Genomic DNA, 18284 nt, shown 5'->3' with positions numbered 1-18284 from the left:
AGAGTTGCCAACCTCTGGGTGGGGTCAGGAGATCTGGAATTATAACTGATCTTCAAAGGAAATAAATTTCTTTCTTTCTTTCTTTCTTTCTTTCTTTCTTTCTTTCTTTCTTTCTTTCTTTCTTTCTTTCTTTCTTTCTTTCTTTCTTTCTTTCTTTCTTTCTATCACTTCTTCCACTTCTCCTAGCGAACATGGCTGCTTTGGAAGGTGGGCTTCATGGCATTATATCCTACCAAGGTTCCTCCCCTCCAACCCCACTCACCCAGGCTCCACTCTCATATCTCCTGGTATTTCCAAACTCCAGAGTTGGCAACTCTAAATAGGGGCCTGGAGTAGGGTTGCCAGCTCTGGGTTGGGAAGTACCTGGAGACTTTTGGGGCGGAGCCTGAGGAAGGCGAGTTTCAGGGAGGGACTTCAGTGCCATAGAGCCCAATTGCCAAAGCGGCCATTTTCTACAGGTGAACTGATCCTTATCGGCTGGAGATCAGATGTAATAGCAGCAGATCTCCAGCTAGTACCGGGAGGTTGGCAACTCTAGCCTGGGGGTCTCCTGGAATTACAACTGTGGCTCCTGAAAGGGAATGAGCATGCTCAGGCCTTCTCAGTCTGCTTTTGGGGGTGCGGACGGTGATGGTGGGCCTGGTCTTTTTTTCTTTTTCTTTTCAAGTTAGTCTAGGTGGCCCAGTTTCATTTCTTTGCTGATAGGTACAGGACCATCCAGATGTTTCTCGGAAGGAGTGATTGGCAAGGGTGGAATATGAAACTCTGTAATCAGACAGACAGCAGTGAGTGAATCTGACAGCGCTGCAATTGGAAGGAAAAAATGCATGAAGAATGTACATTGAGCACCAGCAGAGGAATGTGACGAACTCCGATGTACGACAGAAACATCTCATTTATGCATTATTTATTCTTACCCACTTTAACCTGTCTTAAAAAAAGGTATAAAATAAATTAAGGAGTGGTATATTCTTGCAACATGCATATATGATGCTCTGACCTTCCATCTATGAAATGCATAACATATATGAAGTAGCCATGAATCTATTCTTGAGCAGAAGTTTATGCTATACCATAAGAACATCTTTCAAATTTATTTTTTACTGTTAGCAGATCATACTTCCTAATCTACCATATGGTGACACTTAACAATATCCGATGGATATTTTTAATATATCTTTTGGACTGTTGCCTAAGTACACGTGCAAATAGTTTAGTGCTTCGTTTAAGACGAATCTACTCCCAAAATTCCTTTCGCAATCTTTTATTTATGGCTCACCCAAATGTTAAGTTCAAAAAGAAAAGAATCAGATGTATATTACATTGTGGTATGTTGTCTTCTGGGATTACTAAACCCCAGAAATTTTAATGCTAAATTTGTGTTTTAAGGAAAAATTGCTCTTAAAGATCCCAGTCTATATGGATGTGCTTAATAATTTATTCTTCTTGTTGTAATCCACTGGTAGAAAGGGTACAGTTCACTGCCCTATATTTTATACACCCAAAGAACAATTGGGCCAAATGCTGTCCTTCCATATAGTCGTTCATGTACCTTCTCATGTGCCGAAGGTTAGCCATGAGATGGGACAAAACAGTTCGATAGCCATTTAATTTCAGCCATGCCTTTACATAGAGAACTCCCATAATGGTGCTCAATATAAATGCTTATATGAGTGTCTGTGGGTGAGGAATCCTCATACTTGATAATGCATCGTTCACCAAAGAGGGAGAGGGTAGTCTTCCATTCCAAGGGCAAATCTAGCAGTCAAGATACAGTTAGCCTCAATTATTGTTACATGTTCAGTTATACAACATTTATTTTTTAAAACGGGAGAGATACAAGATATACCTGCTGAAACTGCCTTCTGTACAACTAGCAAAAGAACCGCTGCAAGGCTTCATTTGCTCCAGAGCATTGTGCTGGCATCTGTTTTCAGTGTCAAAGATAAATAATTCTGAAATGGATGAAGAAAGAGTCATGCATGGGGAGGGGTTGTGGCTCAGTGGTAGAGCTTCTGCTTGGTATGCAGAAGGTCCCTGGTTCAATCCCCGGCATCTCCAGTTAAAGGGACTAGGCAAGTAGATGATCTGAAAGACCTCCGCCTGACACCCTGGAGAGCCACTGCCAGTCTGAGTAGACAATACTGACTTTGCTGGACCAAGGATCTGATTCATAGGGTTGCCAACCTCCAGCTACTAGTTCGAGATCTCCTGCTATTACAACTGATCTCCAGCCGACAGAGATCAGTTCACCTGGAGAAAATGGCCACCTTGGCAATTGGATTCTATGGCATTGAAGTCCCTCCCCTCCCCCACCCTCCTCAGGCTCCACCCCAAAAACCTCCTGCCGGTAGCGAAGAGGGACCTGGCAACCCTACTGATTCAGTATAAGGCAGCTTCATGTGTTCATGCAAGTGCCCAACTGCTCAGAGTGCGTTTCTGTCACCACTGAGTAAATACAGTGATTCAGAGAATCGTTCCCAGATTTGAGGGTGCTATTTGCAAGTGACGTTTGAGGCTCCACTAGCATCTCCTTTTTAGAAATTAAACATTGGGCCGGGACTCCATCCTTTTCATCTTGGTTATTTAGCACTTTTTTAAAAATCTCCCCCCCCCCCCACGACCATTACCTTCCTCCAAGGTGGCACGCATGGTTCTCCTTCTCCCCCATTTTACCCCCCAGACTCTCTTGTGAGATAGGGTAGGTAGACTAACAGAAGAGTGACCAGCCTACGGTCTCCCACTAAGAACAACCTTGTTGAAAAAAATGAACTGTGCTCCTGAGCTGTTTTCGGTAGCCTGTATTGAATCAGTTGCCCTGTGCCTGGAAAGATGCTATTTTCAAAAGCTATCATTTTACCTCTAAAATTATATCTGTGTCCACTGCGAGAGAACAAAAGTTGGAAAATAATCCCAGAGGGTGTAGCCATGCTGGTCTGTTGCAGCAAAAGTCAACAGTAGTTTTGTGGCACCTTAAAAGGAGAACATTTTTTTAAAATTTCCTGAATATTAAACGTGTGGGGTACACAGTTCTTCAGATGCAGTGGTTCATCGGAAGACGTCGACTCCAGCTCTCGAACTTTTATGGTTGAACATAGGGTTGCCAGGTCCCTCTTTGCCACCGGCGGGAGGTTTTTGGGACGGAGCCTGAAGAGGGCGGGGTTTGGGAGGGAAGGGACTTCAATGCCATAGAGTCCAATAGCCAAAGGGGCCATTTTCTCCAGGGGAACCGATCTCTATCGGCTGGAGATCAGTTGTAATAGCAGGAGAGCTCCAACTACTACTGAAGTGCTTCTGTATTATTATATTAGTAGTTAATTATACCCTGACCTGGATGGCCCAGACTAGCCTGATCTCGTCAGATCTCAGAAGCTAAGCAGGGTCAGCCCTGGTTAGTATTTGGATGGGAGACCACCAAGGAAGTCCAGGGTTGCTGTGCAGAGGAAGGCACTGGCAAACCACCTCTGTTAGTCTCTTGCCAAGAAAACCCCAAAAGGGGTTGCCATAAGTCGGGTGCGACTTGACGGCACTTTACACACACAGTTAATTATAATAACACAGTCAGAGGTTGTTAGTTTAAAGCAGTTGTTTATTGGATCCAATATACATACCGGGTGGAAACTGCCCAGATGCGCAGGACAGCTTGCACACCAAACAAAGGATTACAGTCAGCAACGTTTATAACCTCTGATTAGGGGTGTTCCATAGTGCATAGATTCAATGCCCATTGGGTGTTTACTCCAACATCTTATTAGAATAGCCTATAGAGATTGCCCGAGGCTGTTTTTAAGCAAGCACTTGGTCTTGTGATCTTTGTAAGCAGGAAACCACATTCCTTAACAGGAAGGTAATTCTGAGTTGTTTATCAGTGAAAAGCTGTACCAGGCAAGAACTGTAATCTGTTGGCCTCTTAGTTATGGATGCCACCATTCCCAAACTTCCTTGTGTGTGCATATGAATGTGTGCTTACACATGGTATTGTGCTAGATGTTAACTCTTGTCCTGGGCTTAGCACCTTTGTAAGTGCAGTATGCAGTATTTCATTCATAGGGTCGCCATTAGTCGGAAGCGACTTGACGGCACTTAACACACACATGCAGTCTGAATATAAAAGCATGCATTACTAATAATATATAATGGTTATAGGCACTACACTACCTGGAGGTTGGGGGAGAAATAGACACCACTGTACTAATATCGGGAGGATGAGGAACTCAGTACAGGAGCGAAGCGTATACAAAGTGCAAAAATTTTTATAAGCTACCAAAAAGACATGACAATACAACTATACACACTATATACAGGATTGCCACACTATAATCCTTACCCCAAGTGGGAAGTGATGTCTCTTACCCTTCGTGGGAAATAATAATGATTTGGCATTTTTTGAAATCTTACCCGTTATGGGAGACTATTTGAATGAATGAATGTACAAAAGGACGTTGAAGGACTGATGAAGAGTTGTCCATTGTGAACTCGAAACGATCGTCTCCTCATTGGGAACCTCGATGAAAATCTTTTGGATACCACTTCTCCTACAATGGAGAGAGACTCTATGAACATCGGCGGTGTCATTTTGACACTTGTTTCCACCTTGTACAGTCACCTTGTCTGTCTTAAGCTTGTGTGTTTCAGCTTAGTAGCGTATATAGTGTGTATAGTGGTATTGTCATGTCTTTTTGGGAGCTTATAAGGTTTTTTTGCACTTTATACACACTTCGCTCCTGTACTGAGTACCTGGAGGTTGGCATCCCTACTTGAATAAGAATAAAAATGTAAGGTACCACAACGAGTTCTGTTTATTTGGGGGGTGGGGGAGGGGGGGGAAACCAACCATGCACCCAGTCCAAAGCTCCCTCTCTTCAGTCCCTAATGTTTCCGTATATTCTAAACCAGAACCTAGAGACAATTTAAAGACGAACCCATTTTTTAAAAAAATCCTTACTGATATGGTAAACAAGGGTTCGTGGGGGGAGAGAGAGACCTGAGATTGTTATTTCAAGAAAACAGTTTATTTGCAGCTGCTGACTCAGAGGCCCTAATGGGCAGAAATCTCTGAGCCCCAATCATACCGAGGAAGGGATATTTATCCAAATTCAAGATATGACAACCCATCAACATTCAGGGTAGGCTGATCACACTCCAGACATCGAGGCGGCAGCGGAGTAATAGTTTCACCCAGTTCTTGTTATGGTTTACTGTAACCCTCCAAGGCTCTTGCCCCAATTCCTTAGCACACAGGCATAACCACACAGAGATATCCTGCCCAGCAACAAGCTATTCCCTTGCTGTCCTAATACATTTTACAGAAAGGTAAAGAGATTATTACAAATTGCTAAACCAGTGGATCTTCCATAGTCAGGGGAAGTCTACCTGCTGTCACATTACAAACATTTGCGAACCAGAGCGACTTGCTAAAATAAAATGTCGCTGGTGCCCCCAAGGCTCCGTTTATCGCCGCCCTTCCTCCCCTCCTGGCTGGGGCCTCCGCGCCGCGCCGTTGCTAGGCAACCCCCCGAGCTCGTGACGGAGGCGGGGCGAGCGTGAGGGCAAAGGGCCCCCCAGCGTTGCCCGGCTCCAAAATGTCCGCCTAGGGGGCGGCCGCGCGGGATCTCGCAGTTCCGGAGAGAACCACGTGGCGAAAGGGTTTGGCGCAGGCGCGTTGAGGGCGGCGCTGTCAGCCCGGCCGGCGGCGCGGTGCTGCTGGCTGCGGCGGGGCGGCAAGGAGAGGCCCCCTCCCTCCCTCCCTCCCGCCCGCCCTCCCGCCGGAGATGGCGACCCCCCTGCTCCCGTGCGTCGTGGACGGCGGCACCGGGTGAGTTGCAAGCGGAGCCGGGCTCCCTGCCTTTGCCCTGGCATGGCCCCGTCGCTGCCTTGCCGGGGCCCCGCGGCCTACCTGCTCATCGCCCCTCCACGCCCTCCTTTCCCTTCCTGGGCCCTGAGAAGCGCCTTCTCCTCAACCCGCGCCTTCTCCAGGAGAAGCCAAGGCTGCCCAATCCTCTCCCCACACTCCCCTTAACTTGCACAGAGGGACCAGCAAAAGAAGAGGGTGGGTGAGTGGGTGGGGGTCTTTCCCTTACTACCGTCCGGACTCCCCCCCCCCCCAAGAGGCTCTTAGAACCACAGAGTTGGGAGGGACCCCCAGGGTCATCTAGTCCAACCCCCCTGCACCATGCAGGAATTTCACAACTGCCTCCCCTCCACACCCCCAGCGACCCCTACTCCCTGCCCAGAAGAGGGCCAAGATGCCCTCCCTCTCGTGAACTGTCTAAGGTCGTAGAATCCGCATTGCTGACAGATGGCCATCTAGCCTCTGCTGGAAAACCTCCAGGGGAGGAGAGCTCACCACCTCCCGAGGAAGCCTGTCCCGCTGAGGAACCGCTCTGTTAGAAAATGCTTCCTAATGTCTAGACGGAAACTCTTTTGATTTAATTTCAACCCGTTCTCCATGTATAGAAGAATTCAGCCTTGTACCCCCTCTTGGCTTTCAAAAGGGACTTTTCTCTCTCGTGTGTGTGTGTGTGTGTGTGTGTGTGTGAAGTGCCGTCAAGTCACAGGCGACTTATGGCGACCCCTTTTGGGGGTTTTCATGGCAAGAGACTAACAGAGGTGGTTTGCCAGTGCCTTCCTCTGCACAGCAACCCTGGACTTCCTTGGGGGTCTCCCATCCAAATACTAACCAGGGCTGACCCTGCTTAGCTTCTGAGATCTGACGAGATCAGGCTAGCCTGGGCCATCCAGGTCAGGGCTCTCTCTTGTGTACCTGTGCCAAATGACCTCGCTGGACTCTCACTTCTACCTGAATTCGGTTAGGTTGTATTTAGTCTTTTGAAAGAGTCACTTTGGAGCATAACCCTTTTTTCTTGGTGGATTGCCCCACTGCACTTCTGCAGCATTCACTGTACCCCATTTCAAACAGAGCAGAAACTTAGAAGAAGCAATATGCCTGAATAGTAACAACAGTAAAGTATAATCTAAAATCTAATTTAGCATCACAAGAGGAAAAAACCATTTTGTTACAGAGAAGAGTTGTTTTTTATATGCTGACTTTCTCTAACTTTTAAGGAGATTCAAACCAGCTTACAGTCTCCTTCCATTCTTCTCCCCACAACAGACACTTTGTGAGGTAGGTGGGGCTGAGAGAGTTCAGAGAGAAGTGTGACTAGCCCAAGGTCACCCAGCTGGCCTCATGTGGAGGAGTGGGGAAACCAACCCGGTTCACCAGACTAGAATCTGCTGCTCATGTGGAGGAGTGGGGAATCAAACCTGGTTCTCCAGATTAGAGTCCACCGCTCCAAACCACCGCTCTTAACCACTACACCATGCTGGCTCTCTTAAGATGTCTGTTGTGGGGAGAGGAAGGGAAGGTGATTGTAAGCTGCTTTGAGACTCCTTAAAGGTAGAGAAAATCAGGATATAAAAACCAACTCTTTTTCTTCCTGTTCATTCTCCACTGCTTGCCACCTTGCCTTTCTTTCCCTCTTTTTACAAAGAGCTTGAAGAGGTCTTAGATTGCCTGAGTCATTAGGATGCTGGGTCATCACCCTTTCCAACCTTGACCTCATAGGGGACACCTCTTTTTCTGTGACACTTCTCTTGTGCTTTAATCGACACACTGCTGCCATGGTTGATACAGTATCCCAATGAACCCACAATGCCATCCCTCTCCACATCCATAATTTTGGGGCACCTTCCTCTTTCTCACGTAGGGACATATGAATCCTTGCTCTGAACTGGAGCTAGGATTGGTATGTGCCTATGTACATACAGAGCAACCTGTGCTGGTTTCATGCCCCCTCTTCCAAGAGCGGCTCTGGCACACTTCTTATGTTGTGGAGCCATCCCCCAAACCACACAGCTTTACGTGTCTTTCCCTAGTTCTCTGTGCCTTTGATCCCGCATCTTTAAAACCATCCCCATAGGAACGCTTTCTATATTATTAACGTTTTATTGGTGCCAGCTGCCAAGGAGGGTCTTGCAGTTATTTTTTGTCAGCCTTCCTACCAATATTGATCCTTTACCCTCGTAGCTCACAAATTTTGATGTATACTCAGGAAACGACCATCAGGACTGTGTGCTTGCTGTAGGTCAACTTTTGTTTCTAACGTGTTGAAGAAGGCACCCCATCCCCATGTTTTTGCCACCCTGTGGGATTGCCACCGGTGCTTAGTTCGAAGTTTTAATCAGATGGAGACTGATAAGAAGTTAAATGTTAGAAGCAGGAACTGCTCTGTGGTGTTGCAGTTATATCTTCCCCACTCTCCCCTCCCCCCCATTTGAGCAACGACAAGGGTGGAAGAAACATAGGAGGGTAAAAAAACAACAACAGGTTTGTTTGAGAAATCCACTTTCTTAGTCAGGTTTGAACCCACCTGTGTTAGCTTATTCCCTGCTTGTATTCTTCTTTCTTGCATAAGCCTATTCCTGTAGACCAGTGGTTCCCAAACTTTTCCGGCCACTGCCCCCTTGGTTTCACAGAGTCAACCCCACTGCCCCCTACCCTATCCAGCAACACAGTTGAAGAGGCCCACCTCTAGCACCCCCCTGCTGCCTCCTTGCCTCTTAATGCCCCCTAGGTAATCCCACCGCCCCCCAGGGGGTGATATGGCCCACTGTGGGAACCACTGCTGTAGACTGTTCCAATTGAGGGAATAAAATATTATACTGATGAGTGCAGAGGTTTGTCCTCTGAACCTCTAAGAGCAGGGCTTCTTAAACCTTTTCCACTCGTCACCTCCCGAGAAATTTTTATGTGACCCCGGGTATATAGGTATATAAAATAGGCATACAAATCAAACATTTACTGATCATAAATCATAATGAAATTTATTTTAAAACAATTCTTTGGTATACATATAATTTTACCATTTATTAAAGACGAATGCAAATTTTTCGCAACCCCCACATTCAGTTATACGACCCCATGTGGGGTCGTGACCCACAGTTTAAGAAGCTTTGCTCTAGAGGGCAAGACTAGATTTAATGGGCTTAAGTTACAGGAAGAGAGGCTGAGTGCTGGAGAAATTCCCTACCAGTAAAAAGAATTTTGTAGGAGAGCCAGCAAAGGTTAAGAGCTTAAAATTGCTTCTGTCTCATCTCCAGAGGAAGAAGCATAATTGCAATCCGAACTCCCTTCCCCACAATGACCCATTTTCTGCTGCTAGATCCAGCGTAGTATAGTGGTTAAGAGTGGCAGACTCTAATCTGGAGAACCGGGCTCAATTCCCCACTCCACATGAAGCCTGCTGGGTGACCTTGGGCCAGTCACAGTTCTCTCAGAACCCTCCCAGCACACGCAGAGGCAGGCAATGGCAAACCACCTCTGAACGTCTCGTGCCCTGAAAACCCGACGGGGTCGCCATGTCAGCCATGACTTGACAGCAAAAACAACAACAATAACAAAAATAATTTAACAATGGAATGAACACCTCGATTGGAGGGGAGGAATGGACAGGCTTTCCTATGAGGGTTTTCAGGCTGAGGCTGTATAGCCATCTCTCGAACACATTGTAGCTTTGGATTCCTTGCATTGGCCAGAGGTTTGGACAAGACCGCTAACACCCCTTCCATAGGGTTGCCAGGTCCCTTTTTGCCACCGGCGGGAGCTTTTTGGGGCAGAGTCTGAGGATGGGGGGGGGGTTTGTGGAGAGGAGGGACATCAATGCCATAGAGTCCAGTTGCCAAAGCGGCCATTTTCTCTAGGTGAACTGATCTCTATCAGCTGGCATGCAGAACTAATTACACCATTTTGTCTTGAATATGTAAAATAACAGTAGATTGGCACAACATTTCAATTAAAAGTAATGGATTTAGTGCTTGTAGAGATTATTGCCCTGACCTGGATGGTCCAGGCTAGCCTGATCTTGTGAGATCTTGGAAGCTAAGCAGCGTCAGCCCTGGTTAGTATTTGGATGGGAGGGAGACCACCAAGGAAGTCGAGGGTTGGTATGTAGAGGAAGGCAGCGGCAAACCACCTCCGTTTGTCTCTTGTTGTGAGAGCCCTACGGGGTTCATCATAAGTTAGCTGCAACTTGATGAAACGTTCCACCATCAGAGAGCCTTAGAAATAATTTTTTTGTCCCCAGCAGACTAGTACAACAGCCCTTTGGACAATGACCACATGAAATCTAGCTACAGAACTACTTAGAATGATAAAATCATAGAATTGGAAGGGACCACCAGGGTCATCTAGTCCAACCCTCTGCACAATGCAGGAAATTCACAACTGCCTCCCCCCCACACCCCTAGTGACCCCTACTCCATGCCCAGAAGATGGCCAAGATGCCCTCCCTCTCATGATTTGCCTAAGGTCATAGAATCAGCATTGCTGACAGATGGCCATCTAGCCTCTGCTTAAAAACCTCCAGGGAAGGAGAGCTTACCACCTCCCGAGGAAGCCTGTTCCACCGAGGAACCGCTCTAACTGTTAGAAAATTCTTCCTAATCTCTAGATGGAAACTCTTTGGATTTGATTTCAACTTGTCGGTTCTGCTCCTACCTTCTGGGGCAACAGAAAACAACTCGGCACCATCCTCTATATGACAGCCCTTCAAATACTTGAAGATAGTTATCACATCATGATTGTAACATGTATATGAGCTCTTGTTTCATATCAGGGTGTTTATCCCAAATAATGCTGAATTTATGAAGATAATATTTTTGTAGCTGCTTCTCGCTCGCTCTTTAATCTGAATGGATCAAAAGGCAGTATGGGGGTTAGTAATGTTCTTTGTAGCAAGCCTGCTAGAGGCAAAAACAGAATATCAATGTTAAAAAGCATGGATAAAAACATGACATTTGAATCTGGATTTCTGGCAGTTTACAGACATATGGTACAAGACCCTAGACAAGACTTGCTAAGTCTGGTATATTTATCTGAGCTTCTAATTCATTGAAATGGAGATAAAATTCTACATGTTACTATATTTATTGCAATTACATTTTAGAAAAAAACGTGTGAAACCTAGAAGTGAAAATGGGGGTGGGGGGTTTGAAGCAGAAGTATAAACTTTTGTAATGCGAGCGACCAACTCTGTTTAAGGAGAGCTTAATTTCTCTTTTTTTATATATATAATTGTTTTATTTATATAATTGGAGGGTACAGAAAGGAAAAAAAGGGAAGAGGTAAACGTTATTTTTATAAAAACAATACAGTATTATAAAATATTTCTGAGTAAAACATAATTACAGAGTATCTTTAATTTGTTAAGCTTGAGTCTGATTGATTTCTAATCTTTAAAAATTTATATTCTACTTAGCAGTTGATTAGGGTATTAGCTACCTTTTATGTAAGTATAAAAAGACGCCCACTTCTCCTTAAATTGCTCAATAGGTTCACTAGGTTTAGGATTTAATTCAAAAGTCATTTTGGCCATACTTGCATATTCCAAAAGTTCATCTTTCCAGGCATCAATTTCAGGTATGTGAGTTTGTTTCCAGGTTCTTGCTAACACTGTTCTGGCAGCTGTTGTAGCATATTTGAGAACGTCATGCGATTTCGAAGGTAAGTTTGGCGGCACTATACTGAGTAGATAAAATTTGGGATCAAGTGTAAACTTAATATCTAACATCAACTGTAATTCTCGATGAATTCTTTTCCAGTATAGTTGTAATTTTGGACATGTCCACCAGACATGAAAGTAAGAACCGTCTGTCACTTGACATTTCCAACATGCACCTTTTTTCCCTGGAATTGTCATCTGGGAAAGCATATTTGGAGTCAGATACCATCTGTAAAAAGTTTTATACCAATTTTCTTTCACTTCTTGACAGACAGTATATTTCAATTCAGTAGTGCAAAGTTTTTCCCATATGTCCATATTGATCATTTCTCCAAAATTTTGCATCCACTTTATCATATTTGTTTTCACTTGTTCTTCTTCTGTATCGTATTTCAGGAGGAGCTTATAAATTTTCCCTAATACGTGTGAATCGTTTTTAAATATAAACTGCTCAAATTCTGTTAATTCGCGAAATGGTTGAGGGTATAGACAGTCTTTTTGCAGATTGGACCTCAATTGTAGATAAGTTAACCAGTTCAGCTTTTGAAATTTTTCTTGAAGTTTGATCATAGTCTTAATTTCTCCCGTAGATTCTATCATATCATTGTAAGTGAAGTGGACACCCGGTTTCAGTTTAACATTGTCGTGATAAGCTTCGGTTGGAGACATTATGGATGGCGGAGAAGGGCTTATTCTCTTTTTGTATCTTTTCCACACTTTCAATAACGCTGTTTTAACATCACAATCTTCTAGTACTTTGTTTTTTTGAATTTTGGTTTTGGAATCCCACAAAACTTTATGGAAACCTTGTCCCAAATCCGCCCGCTCTAAATTAACATACCGGCTTTTGGGATGTTTTATCAATTCTGTTATCCAAGTTAAACAGGCAGCATGGTAGTATAATTTAAGATTAGGCAATGCCAGCCCTCCTCTTTTCTTTTCGACTTGAAGGACTTTGAATCTAACTCTCGGTTTTTTTCCATTCCAAACAAATCGGTTGACTTGTTTTTGCCAGTTTTCTAGTGTCCTGTCGGGGATGTCAATCGGCAAAAATTGAAATAAAAAATTTAGTCTGGGAAGCACATTCATCTTTATTGTCGATATCCTTCCTATCCATGAGATGTTCATTTTTGACCATAAGCTCAGATCTTTTTCTATTTCTCCCCAAATTTTCAAGTAATTTGACCTTATAAGTGTATTATTTTGTGAGGATATGTTGACACCCAAATATTTCACTGATTCTTTGGTAATTCGACATCCGATGATATCTTCAATATGCTTGTCTTCATCTGTTGTTAAGTTGAAAGTCAAAATTTTCGTCTTCGTTTTGTTAAGTTTATAACCGGAATATTTTGCATATTCAATGAGGTGATTGTAAACATGTGGAAGTGTTTGTTCAGGATTTTGGCAGATTAGGACAACGTCGTCTGCATAGCTTTTGATTTTGTGTTCTTCATTTTCTATTGTTAAACCTTTAATTTTTGGGTCGTTTCTTATATAATTTGAAAGGACCTCCATTGATAAGTCAAATAGAAGTGGAGAAAGAGGACAGCCTTGTCTTGTACCTTTTGTAATGTTAAATTCTGTCGACAGCGAACCGTTGATCAATAAACGAGCTCTCTGAACCGAATATATCATGTTGAAGACTTTAAGAAAAGTTTCTCCACAATCCATTTGTTGTAATGTTTTAGAAATGAAGTGCCAGGAAACGTTATCGAAAGCTTTTTCTGCATCTAAAAATATCATTGCGGTTTTTAATGATTTTGACTTTACATGTTTAACTGCACTCACATTATCTCTCACATTATCTCTCATTAATCTCTTTGGGATGAAACCTGTTTGATCTGGATGTACCAAATTACCAATGTATTTTTGAAATCTTTTGGTGATTATAGAGACAAAAATTTTATAGTCAATGTTCAGTAATGATATTGGTCTATAAGCTTGAGGAAGATATTGATCTGCAGCTTCTTTTGGAATCAGAGAAATATGTGCTTCCTGCCATGACAGAGGGATCTTACCGTGTTCAATTACCCCGTTGTAAAGAGAGAGTAAGACCGGAGTTAATTGTTCAAACAACTTGTAGTATTGTGGTGTTATACCATCCGGACCGGGTGCCTTGTCTGGTTTTAAATTATTGATGGCATCTACGATTTCTTGAGTTGTTATCTTCTGGTTGAGACTCTCTTGTTCTTCTAATGATAATTTAGGTAATTGTGCATCTGCTAAATAGGTTGAGAGTTCATGTTCTTGCAGGTCATCTTTCAAATAAAGTTGCTTGTAGTACTCCACAAATATTTTTTCAATTTCCTCTTGTTTATTATAAATTATCCCGTTAGCTTTGGCACCAATTATCTTCCTTTTCTTCTCTTGTTGTCGGAGTTGGTTGGCTAAAAAGCGACCTGGTTTGTTTGCTCTTTCAAAATACCTTTGCTTGGCATATTTGACTTTTATTTTGATTTCTTCTATTTCTATCAACTCTATTTGGTGCTTGGTCATCTTGATATCATGTAGTGTAGTTTTATCTGGTTTGATTTGGACTTTTCCAGTTTTCTTAGTTGATCTTGTAATTCTTTAATTTTCTTCTGTCTTTCTTTTTTCTTTTTGGAATTCAGGGCTATCATTTTCCCTCTTATAAAAGCTTTGCTGGCGTCCCATATAATAAGATCAGACATGCCTTCAGTCTTATTTAAAATAAAAAACTCTTTCAGATCATGCTGGCATTGTTCAAGTGTTTGTTTATTCCGCAAAATTTGATCATTCAGCCGCCATCTTCTGATCCCTGTTTTACCTCTTAGCAAGGTCAGTTCAATTGGATTGTGGTCTGACAATATCCTGGGTGCAATATGTATTCTCTCCACGCTTGTTATCATTGATCTGGAGGCCCAGCACATATCAATTCTTGAATGTGACTCGTGACGATTTGAATAGAAGGTGTAATCTTTTGTTCTTGGATTTTTCATTCTCCATATATCAATCAAATTAAATTCTTTCATTAATTTGAGAACACTCTTCGGCAACTTCCCGGATGTGCTGCTGTGGGTCTTGTCAATCATGGGATTCACGACTGCATTGAAATCTCCTAAAATTATAATTTCTCCTTGATGGTGTTCTGCAAGATTCTTAAACAATGTTTCATAGAAAATTTCTTTGGCAGCATTCGGAGCATAAATATGTGCTATTGTAAAACAAATTCCATCTGATCCGAAAAGGATTAAAATCTGATAACGTCCATCTGGGTCTGCTATGTGGGTTTTTACGGTCAGAATTTTCTCATTGATATAAATGACTAGGCCTCTCTTCTTCACTTGAGCCGATGCGAGATAAGGAGTTCCAAGATGATTTATATGTAGGATTTTCTCATGATTTTTTTTAATATGGGTTTCTTGAAGACAAATGATGTCTTTCTTTTGCTTTTTTAAGCTGTGAAAGACTCTCTTTCTTTTATTAGGAGAATTAAGACCGTTAATATTCAGTGATGTTATCTGTAGATGATTCATGGTGAAATTAAGATTCAAGTCTACAATGCAGCTGCTTGGTCTTATTTGTCTCCTTCTGGAGTCTTCTTGTGTTTTCTGAGTTCTCGCTTCTCAAGCGGTTGTTTTTTTGCCTTCTGGGTCAGTTGTGATTTGCTAGGGCCTTCTTCTGGGTTATCTTCGGAATCTTTTGAGGCAGTATCTTCCAAAGTTTTTAGTTCTTCAAGTAAATCTTTTGCTTGAAGATGATTGTGAATTGTTCTTTTCCCTTTTGGCAGAGAGATCTCTAAAGAATATGGAATAAGCCAACGAAACCTGATTTGTCGCTTAACCAGTTCTTGCTTCAAGTCGTTATACTCTTTTCTTTTAGTTAGAACACTTCTTGGAAGATCTGATAGAATTTGTATTGAATTCCCTTCCCAGATCAGTGGATCGTCTCTTTGTGTCTTAAGCAGCAGATCTCTGGTTCTTTTGTGGACAAATCTCACCAATATATCTCTTGGTTTTTTGTACTTGGTGGCATAAAATGAGTTTATTCGGGAGAGCTTAATTTCTCTTAAATGGTGGACTGCTGGCAACTGAACACTGCAAAATTCTGGTTTCTTTTTTTCCATTTATGTTGCTAATCTGGGCTGGAAAAATCTCAGTTTGGTTGGATGTTCCCAACATTCTTAAAGGGTCCCCTGGCTTGGATCATAGCTGTGATGCAAGGTGGATAAACATTTAGTCGTCCCCCCCACCCCCTGTGTTGTTAGCCCTGGAAGGGAAAGAAGACAGATCATTCTTTTTTCCTTTCCAGGGCTAACCATAATCGCTGAGGGTGGTCTCCCATCCAAGGCTGATCCAACTCAGCCCTCCGAGTTCTGATGAGACCGGGCTAGCCTGGGCCATCCAGGTCAGGGCAGCTGAATGATGAATTTGTAATGAGTGATTCAGCCACAGCCATATTGGGAAAGGGTTAAATTTCTGTTCCCTCATACCTGATCTGACTTGTGGTGGAGGTTGGCGGGTCGGGGAAGGCTTTGGCTCCAACTTCTCTCTAAAAAATATTGGGAAATTCAATCTTGGATCTCCCTGGAGCACATCTAGTTTGGGCCCGAGAACACTTGTAGGAAATGTTCAGACTTGATCCAGGCATGTCTAGTGAGAGGGAGATCCATAAGTAGGGTTGCCAGGTCCCCTTTTGCCACCATCAGGAGGTTTTTGGGGCGAAGCCTAAGGAGGGTGGGGTTTGGGGAGGGGACGGACTTCAATGCCATAGAGTCCAATTGCCAAAGCGGCCATTTTCTCCAGGTGAACTGATCTCTACCGGCTGGAGATCAGTTGTAATAGCAGGAGATCTCTAGCTAGTTCCTGGAGGTTGGCAGCCCTATCCATAAGTAGGAGAGTTACTGGAGATTCCTTTCTATGTACCCTTCTGTCTGGATGGGGCCCAATGGTATTGTTAAGGATCATACAAGACAATACGGATATCACAGTTCTCACAGGAGTTTGGTCCTCCAGTTCAGATTGTGCTGCTTTGCCCATAAAAACTGTCTTCCTGTGCTCCTTGTTAGCGTTGGAAGGAAAAAAGAAAAGCATGGAAGCACTCTGTGTATGTTCATTGTTGTTGGTTTTTATAGGCAAAACTGTTTGGACATGGGGACTCCCTTTTTCTGTGGCCTTGATCGTAATTAAGGTTGCCAACCTCCAGGTCCTAGGACATTAATGTTAACAGCTAAACAGAATAAGGAACAACCTGTTGAAAGATTATGTTGGGGAATTGATTACACACCCTTGGCCTTCAAAATTAGGTCTATTATAACTAAATTTCAGCCAATTATATCAGAAGTTTCAGGGTGTATCCAGAAACCCTTGGTAGCATTAAGGAAAACAAGATCACTTGACGATAGCTTGGTTAACTCAGATATAACCAAGGGATCAGATGTGAAAATGACAAATAGGTCTTTACCACAAGGTTTCTTCAAATGTGGAAATTGTAAAATATGCACAAATACGCTTGAGGGGCATGAAATTGAGATACCGGGATATGGCAAACATTATATTACTAATTTTTACAATTGTAACTCTGCCTATGTAATTTATTATGTATTATGTGAATGTTCAAAGGGATATATTGGGCAAATGACACGCCCGGTTAAATTAAGGATTATAGAACACCTGTCTCACGTTAGAAGGAAGGAACTGTCGGCTCCTTTAACGAAACATTGTTTGGATAATAATCATGATTGTAATAAAATTAGGTTTTGTGTTTTGGATTCAGTAGATAGGTGTTCTACACAAGTTTCTGCTGAAAAGGCATTATCCAAAATGGAATCAATATATATATTTAAATTTAACACTCTTGAGCCAGAGGGATTAAACAGGGCACTGGGCTTGTCAGCTTTTCTTTACGGTAAGTATTGAAAGGACCTGTCCCCCTTTTTGAAAAAGTTAAAAAGTTAAATGCATTAAGATGAATAAAAAGTATAGGGACCTCATGTTAGGTCCGGCACTTTTCAATTGTGACCTGCAGGGGAAGGCTGTTGCCTCCAATTCAGTAAGTATGGTAAAGGTAAAAGGAATTAATCTATGATGTTTGTATTTTATTATAAGTGTTTTCATTATTATTTTTTAGATTGATGCCTTGATAAAGATTATTAAAACTTTACCCAATCTCGGGAAATAAAGTTGGCATGGCATATGGCACAGCATAGATTATAAGGGCAAGTAATGCTCATAGAAAAATTGGCAATTACACCAGATTTGGAAAAATTGCAAGGGCATATTATGCCTGTGTATTCAGATATGTAAATCTGTATGTATGTGTATGAGATAAGCCATATGACTATAAGTTTGTATGAAGTATATACAACATCCAGTAAAAGCAAACAAGGTTTAGTTGTAAATTTTGTTCATTATTTCGGTATTTTTCCATACGGAACACAGCAATAACCTCCAGGTACTAGATCTCCTGCTATTACAACTGATCTCCAGCCAATAGAGATCAGTTCACCTGGAGAAAGTTGCTTTGGCAATTGAACTCTATGGCATTGAAGTCCCTCCCCTCCCCAAACCCCGCCCTCTTAAGCCTCCCCCCAAAAAACCTCCCGCTGGTGGCAAAGAGGGACCTTGCAACCCTAATTGTAATTGAGGCCCCAAATGCCAGAAATTTAGTTTTAAATAATGTGTGAAGGTAAGCTCTCTTACCATGTCTAGTTTGATCCATGAGGGTGGATTTTGGAGATCACTGTGGGACACGGGGAAAAGAAGGTGATCTCTTAGGTGTGTTGGGCCTAAGCCGATTAGACCTTTTATAAGAAAAAAA

The 18284-nt window shown here is 42.7% G+C and overlaps 1 protein-coding gene and 1 non-coding gene across 3 annotated transcripts in view; both read left to right on the top strand.

Moving 5' to 3' along the window:
- The first annotated feature begins 1989 nt into the window (after positions 1-1989).
- On the top strand, positions 1990-2061 carry TRNAT-GGU (transfer RNA threonine (anticodon GGU)). Its single transcript has one exon. It is a non-coding gene; the product is annotated as a tRNA-Thr (tRNA).
- Positions 2062-5778: 3717 nt separating this feature from the next.
- Positions 5779-18284, top strand: part of ACTR3B (actin related protein 3B) — a 42806-nt gene continuing 30300 nt past the window's right edge. For both annotated transcript variants that reach the window (XM_056857497.1, XM_056857498.1), the window contains exon 1: positions 5779-5815. The gene's annotated coding sequence lies outside the window, so the exon portion shown is untranslated. The remainder of the gene's footprint in view (positions 5816-18284) is intronic.

This window comes from Euleptes europaea, chromosome 11 (assembly GCF_029931775.1).
Source record: "Euleptes europaea isolate rEulEur1 chromosome 11, rEulEur1.hap1, whole genome shotgun sequence".
Classification (NCBI taxonomy): Eukaryota; Metazoa; Chordata; class Lepidosauria; order Squamata; family Sphaerodactylidae; genus Euleptes; species Euleptes europaea.
This window is presented reverse-complemented; position numbering and strand designations above follow the sequence as displayed.